Raw genomic sequence first — 18,692 nt, 5'->3', positions numbered from 1 at the left:
ACAACCAGCACACAGGAGACATTTGTTATACTGAACAAAAATAAAACTAAGCAAACTAGTCACACAGCAGCAATTAATTTATAAATATAAAGCCAGTAAAAAAGGAAACTAGTTGGATTTCAGTGTTTCTTTGGGGGAAAAAAGTCTTGATCTAAAGATCTGAGGAGTAATTGTTCATAGATTGTTGGAAGAGAGGAAATAAAAGTATTTGAGTAAAAGATAAAAATGAGCACATTTAGAGGAGAAATTTGTATATTAAGGCTGGAGGGATAGTAAACAGCAAATATATAAACTCAAAAAATGTTGCCATCCTCATAAAGAGGTTTAGGGACCACAACCAATAAATCACCAGATTTTTTTCAAATAATTTTCTCTCAAACTATATGGTATAGTTACCATTTACAGACACTACCTTACACTTCCAATTAGAGAGATATTAGTTAGAAAGATATTTTCATCTTTTAGTTAATCCCTTACAATCTTACAGGTTTAGGAAAGCACTCCTACTCAATTAGCATATACTGAGGAACTTTACATAAAATCTTGAAATTATAATATATCTTTATGTTACATGATAGTTTGGAGAACCGGAATAAGGCAATAGACTCTTTTCAGGTAGGTCAAGGGCTAGTCAATCTTACTAAATCATCTTTATTATTGGAACGTTAGATTATTCCAAGTCAGAAGAAGAAACTGAAAATATTGTAAGCTTAATATTCAAGTCACAGAGGGATTAAACTATAAATATTTTGTTCTCTGAAAGCAGAATAATTAAAGAATATCAATCCTGAAAGTTAAATACACTAATCATAGTGCAAAGAACAGATCTATGAGGTATTTCCATATTAAGAATGAAAAGAGGAAAAAAGTATTGTATCTTTGAACTGCACTTGATGACACAATCTACTGCTTACAGTAAAGACAGAGAACATTCACTCTAATACATTAGCTAAAAGACCATAAGCAGTACAAGTAAATCAGCCATCCCAAACTGAAGCATCTCTAAATGGAGTTCTGTATCATTTTTATTTTATATATTTAAAACTATATGTCTATAGAAGATGATAACAACCCAAAGCAAGATTCTCCTGTATCAAAAAGAAAGGTGATTAGAAAACAGATATATGCTGACATCAAGCACAGAAGCACTTTGGAGCATAAAAGTCATTTGCATGGAGTTGTATGTCTTCTTGTCCTTGACTCTGTAAATGCCAATTCCCTGCTTTTCAGTTTGCAGACAGTAAAAAGTGAGATACAACGCCGAATGTTCATTTTCAACATAACACTGATGTTATGTCAGAAAATATGGATGATTCTCACTCTCGCATAATACCTGTCATCTTAAAATACCCCTACTGATATGAACCAACGTTCGTGAATGAAAGGTTAAGAAATCCTTTTGAGCTGTTGTATTCAAGCAAATTGACAGATATGAATGCACAAACACTAGTCTTCGATTATGAAATCCCCTCATACATAAACACCATTGTAATATAAATTTCTAAGAGTAGAGGGACTGAAAATGCACCAAGCTTGCTAAAGAGAATAACACCAAGTTATAAAAGAAACTGGCAGCCCAAGAATATGATGTTGACAACCACAACAAGTGTGCTCAAGTGTGCTGTACATGATCATTTAGATGCTGTCAGCCAGTATCATCTGAATTTTTTTTCAAAACTCCATTTTATGCAAAACCTGCTGGCTTAGGGAAGGAATACAGAATATGATCTAAAACATCTAACTGGTTTTGTCTGTTGTGTATTTATCTTTCAACAAGAAGAGAAAGTTGTATATTTCTTGGGACCACAATTTTAACCATAAATTGGGGCTAATGTCTGCACTGTACACATGTAAGAACTGTTCATAAAAGAGTAGCAGATTTTATATACATGCATAGTCAATTCTCACTATTGTGGTAGTTATGTTCTATAAAGATTCCACAAACACTGCATCAGTGAATACTGAACTTCTAGTGCTTCTAGGAAACGGGAAATATAGGGTTAGCCTCTGATCACAACATTTTCACCAACTGATTAATACATAAAGTTTGTCTTATGTGTATTTCTGTTAAAAACATGTTATTATTTTTTTTAATTTTTAAAAAAGATTTTATTTATTTATTCATGAGAGACACAGACAGAGATAGAGGCAGAGACACAGGCAGAGGGAGAAGCAGGCTTCATGCAGGGAGCCTGACATGGGACTCGATCCCGGGTCTCCAGGATCATGCCCTGGGCCAAAGGCGGCACTAAACCACTGAGCCACCAGGGCTGCCCCATGTTATTTATTAAATATTGTTGATTCATTAAAATTGAACTCAACAGTGTAATTCATGACTGAACGAAGTTTATGTAACACACATAAGGCACATCACAACTTTATTGTATTTAGGAACACTATGCAGCACTTCAGCACATTTGTAGGACAAGTTAAACAGCATAATCACCCCGAAAAGACACAAAAAATATAAAAAATGTGGCACTAAGAATATTGCGAAAAGGACATTAGTTTATAGTATGAGAGTTAAAACAAGAAGGCAAGTGTCACCTTGTTCAACATCAGCTGAGAGTGCATACATCAGGCAACTCATTTTTTAAAAATTAATCTTGATACCCAAATGTGGGGCTTGAACTCACAACCTCAAGATCAAGAGTCACATGCTCCAATGACTGAGCCAGCCAAGCACCCCCAGTCAACTCGTTTTTCACACTCTGAACACACCTACAAATGATTGAGAAAGCACCACAATTATTGATTTGGGAGTTGCAAACGAATTTTAGCAAGTAGGTGAATTTGTAAACATGAAAGACATGAGCAATAAGGATCAACTGTGTATCTGTGTATATATCCCTGTGTGTGTGTGTATATGAATGACATGTCGCCCATGATATACCTGAGAGGAAAGACAAGTTGTGAGACTCCCTAGTGTGAGACTCTCCTAAAGTCCATTTCACGTTTTCCACTTGGCACACTGGATACCTTCACCTGAAACGTACTATGAGCACTTCAAACCTAACAGAGCAAGCTCATCTTCTGTGCTTACCCCAAACCTGCTTCGTGTTGCATTACTACTCAAGTCACTGTGACTCTGACTCCTTTCTCCCCATCTCACCCAGGCACCAAATCATGTTGATTCATCTCTTCCCTGCCCAAGGCCACTACAGTGTTAAATGCCTTTCTATCATTTGGACCATTAGCAGAGTTTTACCACCTGTTTTTCTATCCTCTACTCCAAAATCACAAGCTGTATTACTGTCAGTGTTAGTTTTTTTGTTTTTTTTTTAAAGATTGTATTTTACTATTTATCCATGAGAGACAGAGAGAGAGCCAGGCAGAGACACAGGCAGAGGGAGAAGCAGGCTCCATGCAGGAAGCCTGATGCGGGACTCGATCCTGAGACCCCGGGGTCACTCCCTGGTCCGAAGGCAGGCGCTAAACCACTGAGCCACCCCCAGGCGTCCTGGTATATAATGCTTCTTTGTGATTTGGCATCAAATCGTCCTTTTATATTCATCTACTATCACTCATCTCTGATAAATTCTATAGCCACAGTAATTGAATATTTCCCATTTTTTGAATATATTATGCCTTTTTTTTATATTATGGCTTTTAAAGACCTTTATACATATTAGAAATTCCACTAGGAATGTTCTTTCTTCCATTCTTTACTTGCCCTTAAAGCCTCTGCTTACGTCATCTCCCTTATGAAGACTTTTCTGATGAGCCTTTACCTCCACTTCAAGCCAAGTTAGTCACTATATTCCCTGTGCTTCCATAATATTTTCACATACTTGGATTATAAAATTCCTTGAGTTCTAATTATAAAGGAAGTACAAGAATGTGCAAGGTTGGCCAAATATTGATTTGGGTGATCAATATTTGTGCAGCTGGGTGATGCAGATTCATTATACTATACCATACTATACATTATACTATTGTCTATTTTAGTATTTGTGCTAAATTTCCATTAAAATAAAGTATAAGTCAAGGTACAGAAACAGAAGGAGAGAGAAAATATTTGACTACAAGTAATTGAAAATTAGCCTTACATGTGATTTAAATAAATATGACATTAACTTTTTTCTCCGCATAAGAAGTCCAGAGATACCTAGTCTAGGGTCCTTTCAGAGGCTCAAGAAGGTCATCAAAGACCAAATCTCTCTCTTTTTGCTCCATTTAGTTGTGGTTTGTTGCTTCAAATATGCTTGCAGTTATGTTTATATTCAAGGCAGGAAAAAGGACAGTGCAAGTCACACTTTTACCTCTTTAATGGGGAAGACAAAAGCATTATTTCAGTGCCCTCGGTAAACTTAGCTTGGAATACACGGTCCATAAGCTGTCCAGTCATCTAACAGTGCCTTGATGGCCTGATCCTCCTGCTTTGAAGGCAGAGACTATTTTTGTACTTTAGTAACTAATCCAGTTCCTAGCATAGAGAGGTACTTTTTATCTAATGAATATATGGATCTATTAAGGGAAAATTATAGTATGCATAGTAACACAAGAATTCTGCTAATTTTCTTTTTAAAGAATATCATAATATTCTTTAATATTTTAAAAGTAATATAATAGAAAATTGCCAATGTTGTGCAAATAAAGAACTACTAGTATTTTCAGTAGTTTGTTCTATCATGAGATGTTTTACTGTTCTCTCCGTCGATGACCAGGCAAAGGATTAACAAAAAGTCAAGAGAATTGAATTTTTGTCCAAGCAAAACAATCTGGATGAAATTCAATTTACTTAAAGATAATGCTTATTTATTTCTAAGGGTTGTTCTGAGGATAAGGGAAATATCAATATGAAAGCACAGTGAAATGTATAAAACGGTATAAACACATGCATTATAAATGTAATGGTTCTATTAAGTCTTACAGTTTCTATGTAGTATGCATAAAGATATATACCATCTGGTACAACAATAATATGAATTAAAAATTAAATACTATTAATATCTAGTAAGGATGCTGAACATGGTTAGGTGAGTTTCTGGATTTGGCCCTGGTTCTTTCATGGCTATGGGGAAGTAAACTAACTGGACCTTAAATTTACACTCTACTAAAGGAAAAATGCTTTATAAAATAAGTGTCTTGATGCAATTATAAAATATCCACAAACTTAAAAGTGGGATATGATGAACAAACTAGTTAACACAGAATACTTGACATCAAATCCCAATTCATCAATTAATAATTACTACCAATAAATGAACAGTACGAAAGTAGGCCAAGGTCCTAAAGCACTTCTAAGTTAAATTAAGTGAGAAAAAAAAAATAGTGGAAGCACTGAATATTAATTTTCCTTTGACTTCAATAACCTTGATTGTGCTTATATAGAGTACTCCTCAGGGTGACCTTATGGCTCATACATATAGGCAACACTGGGGGTCAGAAATATTCCTAATAAAAAAAAGAAAAAGAAAAAGAAAAAGACAAAGAAATATTCCTAATAAATGATCATTTCAATAGCCTGTTCTCTAAATTTTTATTAAGTTATATATTTCCTAACTGATAAGAGTGTTATGTTAAAACAAGCATTATGTAAATACAACAAAAAACAGTAGCCAATACTAAGGAAGAGAAAAATGACAGTCAAGAGTATTATTGAGCCAGTAATACTCTACAGAATATTATATTAAAACTTCATTTTTATTGGATTTGGAGACAATAGTTGCTTTGAAGAAAACATGGTCTTCTGTCAAGTATGTTTAATTAATTCTCACTTCTCAAACATTCAAATACTTTAATCTTATTATTAAAGATTTACCATTTCCTAACTCATTTAAGCAGAAACTATTCCCCATAGGTTACCATGGAATTATTAATACTGAAAACTGACTCATCTTAATATGAAAAACCTTATCAAGACTATAGGCCAGTAAATTCCAACAGGGCACTGTATAAAAGCATCAGCAGATCATAAGCAGAGCTGAAAAATTTCAACAGGGGATCAGACCTACCTAAAGTTTTTTGTATAGGAGGAACACATCCATTTCATAAGAAACCAAAATGTTAGAACAGTAAGAATGAGCTTATGCTTTATAGATGTATCCACTCAATTTCAAATACATCAATTTTTTTTTAAAATGTGGAGAAACAGAATGTTTCTCTTCCTGTTTTATTTGCATCCATAGTTTTTTCAGCTAAAATTTCAACAGTGACTGTTTCTCCTACAAAGAATTTGGCATATTTGCAATAAACAATAAATTATTTGTTAATGTATGTAAAAATAAAAGTTGTAAGTGATGTAATTACAATGAGGGGCAATATTAAATATTTAACTTTTCAGATAGAGGAGGAAGTCTATTATATATAAGTATATTATATAAGATTCATTGCTTTTTAAAATACTCATGATTTTGTCTCATTAAAAATTAGAAGATATTATATTAATAAAAGATTCACTACAGCAGAAGATAACAATTATGCACATTTATACACCTACTGACAGACCATCAAAGCATATGAAGCAAAAACACAAAGTTGAAGGGAGAGTGCACACTTTTCCAGTGCACCTGGGTGGCTCAGTCAGTTAAGTGTCTGCCTTTGGCTTAGGTCATGATTTCAGGGTCCTGGGATCCAGCCCCATGTCAAGCTCCCTGCTCAGTGGGGAGTCTGCTTCTACCTCTCCCTCTGCCCCTCCCCCTTGCTCATGTGCTCTCTAATTAATCTTAAAGGGAGAAACGAACAGTTCTACAATAATAGTTGGAGGCCTCAATATCCCACTCACAATAATGGATAACACAACCAATAGAAGATAATAGAGACTAAACATAATAAACCAACTAGACCCAAAAGACATATACAGAACCCTCTACCCAACAACAGAGTACATATTCTTCACAGATGCACATGAGACATTTTCTAGGACAGACCATATGTTCAGCCATGAATTAAGCCTCAACAGATTTAGAAAGATATCATACAAAATATATCTTTTGCAACCACAACAGGATGAAGTTAGAAACCAACAACAGAAGTAAAACTAGAAAATTCACAAATTTGTGGAAATTACATACTCTTACAACCAATGGATTAAAAAATAAGTCACAAGAGATATTAGAAAATATTTAAAGATAACTGAAAATGAAAATACAACATGTCAAAATTGACGGGATGCAGGGAAAGCAGTGCTTAAGGGGAAAATATATAGCTACAAATGCTTGCATTAAAAAAACAAGAGCTCAAATCAGCAACTTAACCTTCCAACTTAAGCAACCAAAGAATAAACTAAACCCAAAGGTAGCAGAAGGAAGGAAATAATAAAGATTAGAACAGAGATAAATGAAATAGAGGACAGAAAAGCCATAGAGGACAAACAATTGAAACCAAAAGTGGGTTCTTTGAAAAAAATCAACAAAACGACAAATCTTTAGCTAGACGGTCTAAAAAGCAGAAAAGACTCAAATTACTGACATCAGAAATAAAACTGGAGTCATTACTACCAATTCTACAGAAATAAAAAGAAGTATAAAAGAGTTTGGAGCACCTCGGTGGTTCGGTCAGTTGAGCGTCTGACTCTTGGTTCTGGCTCAGGTCGTGATCTCAGGGCCTTGAGATAGAACCCCACAGAGGTATCTGCACTCAGCAAGGAGTCTACTTGTCCCTCTCCCTCTTCCTCTCCCCCCATTTTTTATGCACGTATGAATGCTCTCTCTCTCTCAAATATTTGAAAAAAATATTTGAAAAAAAACCAGTTCTATGAACAGCTGTTCACCAACAAACTGGATAACCTAGAGGAAATGGACAAATTCCTTGAAACACAAAACCAGTACTGCCAAAACTAAATCATGAAGACATAGAAGATCTGAATAAACCTATAATGAATAAAGAACTAAATCAGTAATCAAAAATCTCTAAATAAGGAGAAGCCTTGGACCTGATGGTTTCACTAGTGAACTCTACCAGACAGTTAAAGAACTAAAAGTAGCCCCTCTCAAACTTTTCCAAAACACTGAAGAGGAGGGAACACTACTTAATTCATTCTATAAGGTCAATATTATCCTGATATCAAAGCCAGACAAAGACACTACAAAAAAGACAAAAGGCCCCAAAATAAACCCTCATATATATTTCACATATATGCAAATCAAAAGCACAATGAGATACCACCTCACATTCAATAGAATGGCTAGTACAAGGGGAAGAAAGAAAGGAAGGGAGGGAGGCAGGCAGAAAGGCAGAACAAGTTCCGGTGAGGATGTGGAGGAAGTGAATGCTTGTGCACTGCTGGTACCATTTAAAATGGTAACTGCTGTTACCGAAAACAGGATGGAGACTCCTTAAAAATTAAGGATAGAATTAGCATGTTACCCAGCAATTTACTTCTCAGTATATACCCAAAAGACGTGAAAGCAAGGTCTTGAAGAGATACAATGGCATTCACGGCAGCACCACTCACCAACGATAAAGCATGAAAACTGCTCAAGCGTCCACTGACAGACAAATGAACACAATGCAATACTATTCAGCTTCAAAAAAGGAGGGAACTTCTGCCAAATGCTACCAACATAGATGGACCTTGAAGACATCCGCTTAAGTGGAATGAACCAGTCACAAGACAAACATGCATGATCCCATTTACATAAGGCACTTAAAGTCATCAGATCATACAGGCAGAAAGTAGAATGGTGGACGCCACAAGGCTGGGGGCACCAGGGAAGAGGGAGTATCAGAAGGTGGAGGAGGGACTATGTAAAGTATTCTCCAAAAGGAAAAGGCATTTTGAGACCAAAAAACAAAGCAGGCAATGTCACACAATTTATAGATTTGTATAAGGGAAACTTACTGACAGGGAGGATTGAATGGGTCATTCAGAGCTGCACAGTTAATTCCCAAAAAGTCGGGCCCTTGGCCTACAGAGCAAGGGCACGGAGTGGGGCACTGTAGTAAGGTCGGAGGGTTCACGTGCATTTCAGAGGGTTTGCATGCACCTAACTGACAGACCTCATGATGCTACCTGTGCATCAAGAAGGGGAAAGACTATGGTATTTTAACAAATTTACAGAGGGCCAAAGCCATCCTCCCCACATTCCAGCCTTAGTGGGCATTTCTAAGGCACGTATGCTAATCTCCAAGGGGCCTGGAGCACATAGCCCCAAGAGAGGTCACAGAGAGGACAGAAACAAGATGAGGGGCCTCTGATAGAGTCAGTATTGTCATCACTCCTCTAGGGAGTTATTGTTTGTAAGTACAGAGCAGTTTTGCAAGATGAAAAGAGTTACACAGATGGATGGTGCTGATGGTTCCACATTATGAATGTATAAAATGCCAACTCTACACTTAAAATGGTTAAGATGGGGGCAGCCTGGGTGGCTAAGCGGTTTAGCGCCGCCTTCAGCCCAGGGCCTGGTCCTGGAGACCTGGGATCGAGTTCCACACTGGGCTCCCTGCATGGGGCCTGCTTCTCCCTCTGCTTGTATCTCTGCTGCTCTCTCTCTCTCTCTGTGTGTCTCTCATGAATAAATAAAGTATTTTTTAAAAAATGGTTAAGATGGTACAATTTATGCTTATTGTATTTTACCACAATAAAAAAAATTAGAAAACATTGAGGGGTAGTGGATAGAATAAATGAGCCACTGGGGAATAAGAGAAGCATCTAAATGTCATGAGTAAGGGGGAATGATTATAAATTATTATAAATAAAGAAGGAAGGGGGAAGGAAATAAATGAAAGAAGATAGGGAGAGAGAGTAAAAGGGAGGGAGGGACTCACACACACAAATATATACACACTAAGAAGCACACTTTGAACTTCGGCCCAAAGCACCAGGTACTATAGCATAGAAAATGCCTCCAGGGTATCAATCACTGTCAAATTGAGATTCTTTTATTTTTTTTATTTATTTATGATACTCACAGAATGAGGGAGAGAGAGAGAGAGAGGCAGAGACACAGGCAGAGGGAGAAGCAGGCTCCATGCACCGGGAGCCCGACGTGGGATTCGATCGCGGGTCTCCAGGATTGCGCCCTGGGCCAAAGGCAGGCGCTAAACCGCTGCGCCACCCGGGGATCCCAATCACTGTCAAATTCTGACATCAAAGATAAAAAGCCCAACTTGGTCTAAAATGGCCAAAATCGGACTTAATCAGAAATAATCTGCTGTAAAAAAAAAAAAATGTACATCTGAAAGGCCTAGACCATGTTCCACTGCCATTCCCTGTTAGGATGTCAAACTGAATTTGGAAGAGTTCAGTATTACTTGTGTTTGCTGAAGTTAGGTCTTAGGATAACACAGAGCGTGACTGCTCCTCTGAGCAGCTGACTTGACGGGTGCTGTGGGCAAGTACTACAGCCTTTCACTGAAGAAAGCTTATATTTCACAAGAGCTACTTAAAAACCAATATTTTCACTACTTCAAATAAGAGAAGTAAAATATTCTAGTTTCAAACTCACTCCAAGCTTCAAATAAAAAAACAGAGGTTCTTATAAACTTCTCTTAGCCTTAGAGTTAAGGAATGTGCTACTAACACCTGGGACTGCCTCTTCCCTAAAGCCTGTGTCACTTCAACTGACGTAACAGCTCATCCTCCTTGGAGGAATTCAATCACCCTGTCAGATAGTCCCAGTTAACAGTCAGGTGAAAATACTTCTCACGGGGGATCCTTTTAGTGTAGTAACACGTCTCTGTAGCTCTTTAAAACCTGTAGGCATGCTCCATGGCAGCCACCTCCTTCTTTTGCCACTCCTGGTGCCACCTGTGTGCTCCCTTGGTGGGACTTGGTACCTCCTCTTTTTTTTTTTTTAAGATTTTATTTATTTATTCGAGAGAGAGAGAGAGAGAGGCAGAGACACAGGCAGAGGGAGAAGCAGGCTCCATGCAGGGAGCCCGACGTGGGACTCGATCCCGGGTCTCCAGGATCATGCCCTGGGCGGAAGGCAGCGCTAAACTGCTGAGCCACCCGGGCTGCCCACTTGGTACCCCTTTTGTGAAGCAGCAGCTGGGGAGACTCCAGCACTCACCATGGTAAACAAGAAGCCCAAGGAAGGAGTCGGGACCGACAAGAACCATCATGTTAATTTGAAAGTGGTGGGGCAGGATGGTTCTGGGATCACAGTATAAGACTGAGGCATACACCATTTAGTAAACCAGTGAAAGCCTATTGTGAAGACAGGGTTTGTCAGTGGGGCAGATCCGTTTGCGATCTGAGGCAGCCAACCAATGAAACAGACACACATGCACACCTGGAAATGGAGGATGAATACAACTGATGTGTTCCAGCAGCAGACAGGAAGTGTTTACTAAAAAGGGAACCTGCTACTTTACTCCAGAAGTCAGTTTTTCCAGCCAAGAAGACATCCTCAGTGAAAAAAAAAAAAAAAAAAAAAAATGCAATTTGGTTCCACCACAACCACTACAATATAGTTTTCTCTATTCTCTCATTTTCCCCTTTCCCCTTCTTTCATTGTACATAAAAAAATTTCAAAGATTCTACTTATTTATTTGACAGAGAGCACGAGTGAGGGGTCAGTAGAGGAGAGAGACAAGCAGACTCTCTGCTGAGCAGGGAGCTCAATGTGGGGCTTGATCCTAGGACCCTGGGATCATGACCTGAACAGAAGGCAAACACTTAACTGACTGAGCCACCCCTCATATTGTTTTTTTGTTTTTTTTTTTTTTAACTAAATGGCCAATGGTATGTTTTGATCAATGTCAAATGGAGACAGGATGGGGAAAATACTGGTTCTCTGAAAACACTCCCTTTCTCCAGTGGTGGCTTGCTCATTCAGCTCTCATTTTTATATTCCAGTAAGTTATTCTGCTCTCACTGTTAACAACAACAACAAAAAGAACAACATAAAAATCCTTGCATACTTTGTTCTACTGGAGAATCTTAGTATTCTTAGTATTTTTCATTTATCACAGTAAAACCAAGGACAGTTTTATAACTTTTTGTATGCAGCTATTACATGTAGGGCAATCTTTAAATAGGGATAAATTACTCTAAAAGAAATGAATCCTAGATAGTTCTCCCTTCAAGTCAACTTAAAATGTCTTGAAACTTAAACTCCACACTTAAAAAAATTAAATTTGGGAGTATTTGGGTGGCTTAGTCGATTAAGGCTTCCAGCTCTTGATTTTGGCTCAGGTAGTGACCTCTGGGTCATGAGATTATAAGAAGCCTGCTTGAGATTCTCTCTCTCCTTCTCCCTTTGCCCCTCCCCCATGCTTATATTCTCAAAAAAATTTTAATTTAATTAAAAAATAATCTGTAGGCACATGAAATCTAGGACAGGATGAAAAAAAAAAGGACTAAGTTTTTACCTCAAAAGTCCCAGCACTACTGCTTTTACAAACTACAAAATTCATTGGATTTGAAGAATCCATGCTTTATAAACTATAGCAGATAAATATTTGTGAATATCACTATAACCAACAGCATTAACAAAGTAAGTACACCCCAAATTTCAATTACAGACATAGTTCGGAAATAATGTGGGCTTGGTTTCAGACCACGGCAATAAATATCACTATAAAGCGAGTCAAGTGACTTTTTTGGTTTCCCAGGGCATAAAAATGTTATGCTTATGCTATTCTACAGTCTATTAAGTGTGCAATAGTATTATGTCTAAAAACAAAAAATACTTTATTGCTAGAAAAGGCTAGCCATCATGTGAGGTTTCAACAAGTTGTAATCACAGATCACCATAATAAATATAATACAGATAAAGTTTGAAATATTGCAAGAATAAACAAAATGTGACACAAAGACACGAAGTGAACAAATACTGTTGGAAAAATGGTGCCAATAGACTTGCTTGACAGGGTTACCACAAACCTTCAATTTGTAAAAAGAAAAAAAAAACAATAAATAAATAAAAAGTAGTTATCTGCAAAGTGCAGTAAAGCAAAGTATGCCCATACACCTGGTCCTTATTTTTCTGTGTTAAGTTTCAGATAATATTTGTAAGGAAAACAAATGGACTGAATTTAGATTGCTGAAGAAAAAAATGGTCTATTCAAATATTTTTAAAACCCTATAGTTGCTGAATTATTATTAAGTAATATTCAATGATTAAAGGTTACTCCTTTTCTCATCTATACCTTTTAAAAAAACAAAATTTATGACAGATTAGACGGATTTCCTTAGAGGTTTTACACAACTTTTTCTTACCAATATCCTCATCACAAACTGAGGCAATTGCAGAATATTTAAAGTAGGTCATCCAGCTGAAAATCACAAAGAATCCCTAGCAGAAAATTTAGCCGACGAGTACTCACTGCCTCTTTCCCTTTAGATACTTTAATGACCCCTTAGGTAAGGAAGTCTTTCCCGTGGAAAACAAAACCTTCTCTGCCATGTTCCTCACATTGCACAATGTCCTGCGCTTTGCTATATCTCAGACCCTCCATGAAATTAGTACATAACGGGACTGTCGTTTCCTATGACTAAGATACCTGTGCACCTGGATGGGCCAAAAGCAGAGACTTCAGATTGTAGAAGCTCGGATGCAGCAATCTTTTTTATAATACTAGCTTTGGGTGGAGTTGGGGAAGATAGCTTAAATAAAAAGAAAATTAGAGGATGTCTGGGTGGCTCAGTGGGTTAAGCATCTGCCTTCAGCTCAGGTCATGGTCCTGGGATTGAGGTGGGCTCAGCGGGGAGCCTGCTTCGCCCTCTCCCTCTGCCGCTCCCCCTGCTGGTGCCTGCTCCCTCTGTCAAATGAATAAATAAAATCTTAAAAAAAGAAAGAAAGAAAGAAAATTGATTGCACCAGAGGAATTCTGCTATAAACAAGCAGAACCTTCCATTTTTCTGGCAGCCACAGGATCTAACAATATAAAAAAAATCTGTGAGCGGAAGGATTTCTCCTATGCAGTATACTCAGCAATGTATCATGCCAATCACTCTCAGTGTGCCCCCGCCATGGGCAGCACGTGGATGCAGTAAGAGTTTCTCTCAAATGGTAACAGATTCCAAAAGTCCCTCTTATGAGTGGGCAGCGTTCATGGCAGCTACGCAGTCGATGCTACTTCTAAATTGCAGCAAAGAAAATGAAGTTGATTTTGCTATTAATGATTAGGGTTCCTCCTTGCTGTGTGATTTCAGTTCAAGATTAACCCAGGTACCTTTCATTTACATCAAATCCCAAATTCTCTATTGAGTAGAGAATAGGAATTGAGTAATACAGGCAAGACATTTACTTCTTGCTCCATGAGAAATGCCAGTATTTTCCAATCTTTTAAGATTAAACATTCATTTCACAGCAAATATTTATTGAAAACTAATGTATTTCAGGTACTTTAATCAATTCTTCCATCATCCAAAGAACATAAGCACTGTATTTAAAATTTTTTTAAAACTCTTAATCACATGATTTTCAGAGATAGTCATTATTTTTATTATGTTTTAGGCTTTCAACCTGTAAACGAAGAATACTCACCAATTTTAAAATAGTTTAACAATTGTACTATAATTGTCAAAGATTCTAGCTACCTTCAGGGTTTGTTTGTTTTTTTAAGATTTTATTTATTTATTCATGAGAGACACAGAGAGAGAGAGGCCGAGATGCAGGCAGAGGGAGAGGCAGGCCCCATGCAGGGAGCCCGACGTGGGACTCGATCCCAGGACCCCAGGATCACACCCTGGACTGAAGGCAGCGCTAAACCGCTGGGCCACCCGGGCTGCCCTACCTTCAGTTTTAAACCAGACTAACTAGTACAGACCAAAGATGTACTGTTTAGTACATTACATATGTAACTAGCAACATAGGAGAGAAGAGTCATTTTTCAGCATGTTTTTGAATTAAAAAAACAGTTATTTCAGGTCAGTCGCAACCATAAATCTGCCCTTTGACCATTATTTATCATTAAGGGAAAATACCTCCTACAGCTTCTGTTCTTTGGTATCTTTAATACCACCTCTGAGAAAACCCAGTAACTGTCTTTTATCACATTTCTGACTTAAACACTGATTGCTAGGTGGAATAATGGTCCTTTAAAATTATGCTTTCTAAAACTCTTCATTCAAAAAGCGTAAGGAAACCATATGTCTTAAGGTGTCAAGGTCCAAAGTTTAGGGTAGAAGAATGGTACAGCTGTGGTCTATAAATTCTATCTTAAAATTTCTCTCTTTTCTTCATCATTGGTCCTCCCATGCGCTTCTCTGGGGTCAGCCAGGCCCAAAGGAAGCTAAACGTCACCCCCTCCCAGCAGCACCAAGGCCAGACAAGATCCTACTAAGTGGTAATAGGTCTATTCCCTTCTTTCTCTCCCCAGTGCCCCTACCAGCAAGATCCAGCAGGGAGCTAAACTTCCACTCCCACCTTTAGCAAAGAGACCAGCCATGGAAAAGAATTAACTTCTAAAATTCATTCAATATGACGTTTCCATGGCTATTTATGTATTTTTTCATTACGAAAAAATCCTTTCCACAAGCTCTTTTTCCTGGAATTAATATTTGATCTTAATACTTCTCTTTAATGTGCCAAATTTTCCTCAAGGTCTGGGGATCTTTAGTTGATCAGAGCTATTCTGAATAAATTCTTCCTCTCATCCTTTCACCCCCATATTGGCTTCTAAATTTTAAAGATAATTAAAAAAAATAATTTAAAAAAATAGTAATTTCAAACTCATAAAAGTTCAAGAATAGTATAATCTTTTTTTTTCTGAGCCATTTCTAGGTAAGTTGCTGAAAACTTAGGTTTGTAATTCCTTTAATAGGACATTTTCCCAAATAACCATGACATAATCATCAAAATCAACAAACCAACAACGATACCCTGTAATCACTATGCCCTAATCCAGTTTCACCAATCATCCCACTAATATCTTTTGTAGCAAAAAGATCAGATCATGGGTTGCATTTAATTGTCACATTTTTGAGTCTCTAACTCTGTAACAATTAATTCTTAAATTTTTCCTTGACTTTCATGATCTATAAAATTTTGAAAGTTACAGGCAGAGATCTAGAAAGACTCCTAATTTGGAATTCTCTGTTGTTTCCTCAAGATTAGATTTACATTATAGATTTCGGTTAGAACAATCACAGAAATGAACTCCTGGTCCTCATACCCCATCCTATGATGAGGTAGTGCATGACTTTCTTTTGTTCCATTACTATTAACATTAGCTGTCATCACTGGAGCAGGGTTAGTATCTGCCAGGTTTCCGGCTGTGAAGTTCCTCTTTCTTCCTTCTTAATTAATAGATATGTTGCGAGGAGATGCTTTGAGACTACATGAATAGCCCATTCCTCATTAAACTTTCACCCATTAGTTTTGGCATCCACTGATACTTCATGGATAACTGATTATACCACACCGGTTCCCAAATTGTGATCTTCCAAATTCCATGCTTCCTTTTCTTTTCTCTATTAATTTATGTCACTGCAGACTCATGAATGTCTGTTTTATTCAGTGTGCTATAATTTGATAATGAGTATTATATAATGCTCAAATTGTTCAAAAATTCGCCAGTGACTGCTCTTTTGTCAAGGTCGTTTCTGTATCCTTTTATTTTTTTAAGGCCGCTTCTGTGTCCTTTAGATATAACCCCTCTGAGCAATTCCTCACTTCCTGGTACAGGAAGATGTGTCCAGCCACCTTGTCTTATTCTTTCTCTGCCCCAGACCTAGAATCAGCCATTTCTCCAAGGACTCCTAGCACAGACACCTACCTTCCTGGGCCCCATCCCAGGACTTGTGGACTTAATTCTTCGGGAAGGAAAGCAAGCAAGCCACAAGAAAGCCAAAGCACTACTTTGTTTAGAAGCTGTGACTTGCCCTGAGTTCCTCTGTAGCTGAGTAAGTCTGTTTTCCCAACAGCTTATCTGCCTTGAATGGCAAGGCTGACTACACACAGTTTAAGGAATACAGGAGACCTATAAAATACTTTCCCCAGCACATAGTTGCAAAAGTAAGGAAATCCTTGCTTTGAGGGTGGAACATTCTGGGTTCATTTTATTCCCAGAAGAAGTACTTTCTCCTTTTCTTTCTTTTTTACTGTATCTTTTATTTTGTAACAGTTTCTGATGTGTAGACAAACTGTGAAGATAGTTCCAAGAGTTCCCACGTGCCCCACACCCAGTTTCCCTTATAACATCTTATATTAGTGTGATACATTTGTCACAATTATTTTCTCTGCCCTCCTACCCTCGTTTGTTACAATAAGTGAACCTATACAAATACATTATTAACTAAAGTCTATATTTTATTAAGATAACCTGTTTCCTCCAATGTCCAACTTGTTTAAGGATCCCACGCAGAACATTGTATTACATTTAGTAGTTATTGTTAAGTTACTCTCGGTTGTGACAATTTCTCAGACCTTCCTTTTCTTTGATGACTGTATTAATTTCCTATGGCTGTTGTAACAAATTATACAAACTTAATGCCTTAAAAAAAAAAAAAACCAATAGAAGTTTACCATATGATCCAGTAATTCCACTACTGGGTATTTATCCAAAGAAAATGAAAACACTAATTTGAAAATATATATGCACACCTATATTTATTGCAGCATTATGTACAATAGCCAAGATATGGAAGCAACCCAAGTGTCACTCCATAGATGGATAAAGAAATGTGTATAACCTGTAACCCAACTATAATAGTAGAAATATAGAGAGTAGTTTCAAAGTTGTTAACCCTTGCCCTGTACACCCCTGTATGAGAGTATAGTGTTTATGTATATGGTTCTCTTTGCCTTTTAGTTTTACAGATTCCACTCATTTCAAAGTTTCTTAGATCAGCACCTTATTCCTCCACCCCTTTCAGCAGCACTGTTTCATATAATCTTATTACATTTAGATTCTTTTGTCACATTTTACATTCCATCCCAGGATCCTTGGCCATCTAAACAAAGTTTTATAATTTTGTACATATTAATATCCACTCCTTCTGCTATAGTTTGTGGGAGAGCAAGACCTCAGTGGGTAAGAGAACAATAAGAACAGGGACATGCATACATGGCAACAGCTTTATGCGTGTGGCAAAAGCCAAGTATTCCTACCATCAGTCCATAGTGAAAACAGTACATGTGAAGACAGCCATGATGGTGGATAAGATAGCCAGGCCTGCTGAGGTCAATTCCCCCATCCCCTGCAACCCCCTGGTTAATGCTTCCCTGACACCCGTGCAGATAGTCACATATGCAGTTCCTGCTGCCCCCCACATGATTGGTTTCTTGAGCTGTTTTTCCCCTCCTTGCTTCTGCATACTTTACATTCTACAATAATAAAACTGAGAGCCACCCCCAACTTGGGGTTTCACCTTGGCACCTGCACTTCTAGGCAGTGCCTGATGGTATAGCCTCTTCAGGCCTCTTTATTCCAAGATACTGGACTCAGTAATCATTTCATCTCTCATCGGAACACGCCACACAGCGAAAGTTCTACAGGTTTTAACAAATACAGCCATCAAAACAAATGAAATTTTGCCATTTGCAACAACATGGATGGAACTAGAGGGCGTTATCCTAAGCGAAATAAGTCAATCAGAAGAAAGACAATTATCTGATGATCTCACTCACATGTGGAATTTAAGAAACAAAACAGAGGATCCTAGGGGAAGAGAGGAACAAATTAGACAAAATCAGAGAGGGAGACAACATGAGAGACTCTTAATCACAGAGAACAAACTGAGGGTTACTGAAGGGGAGGTGCGTCGGGGGATTGGGTAACAGGGTGATGGACATTAAGGAGGGTACGTGATGTAATGAGCACTGAGTAGTATATAAGACTGATGAGGGATCCCT

The 18,692-nt window shown here is 37.6% G+C and overlaps 1 protein-coding gene and 1 pseudogene across 1 annotated transcript in view; one reads left to right on the top strand and one right to left on the bottom strand.

The window, feature by feature from the left end:
* The window catches only part of PEAK1 (pseudopodium enriched atypical kinase 1), a 245,214-nt gene that overhangs the window by 168,966 nt on the left and 57,556 nt on the right, over window positions 1–18,692 (bottom strand).
* On the top strand, window positions 10,960–11,241 carry LOC111093386 (annotated as a pseudogene).

This window comes from Canis lupus, chromosome 30 (genome assembly GCF_011100685.1).
Source record: "Canis lupus familiaris isolate Mischka breed German Shepherd chromosome 30, alternate assembly UU_Cfam_GSD_1.0, whole genome shotgun sequence".
NCBI lineage: Eukaryota > Metazoa > Chordata > Mammalia > Carnivora > Canidae > Canis > Canis lupus.
This window is presented reverse-complemented; position numbering and strand designations above follow the sequence as displayed.